Raw genomic sequence first — 247 nt, 5'->3', positions numbered from 1 at the left:
GATGATGTTAAGCTAGAGCTGTAACGGTGCACCTTGTACAGAATCCTTTGAACTGGATGAGATTCATCAACACAGTGTTAAAACCTTTATACAGATTTTTTTCTTTTATTATTTATTTCCACACAACATGCACCGCAGTTGTGGTCGAAGCGGATGGAGCTCTGCGATCAGAATGATCTCTGATTATTTGTTGGTGGTTTCAATCCCTCTGTAGAGAGCGCTGAGGATTTCTGCGCAGACAGACGCT

The sequence above is a fragment of the Sinocyclocheilus grahami genome, unplaced genomic scaffold (assembly GCF_001515645.1).
Source record: "Sinocyclocheilus grahami isolate Dianchi unplaced genomic scaffold, SAMN03320097.WGS_v1.1 scaffold1064.1, whole genome shotgun sequence".
Lineage (NCBI taxonomy): Eukaryota > Metazoa > Chordata > Actinopteri > Cypriniformes > Cyprinidae > Sinocyclocheilus > Sinocyclocheilus grahami.
Note: the sequence above shows the minus strand (reverse complement) of the source record.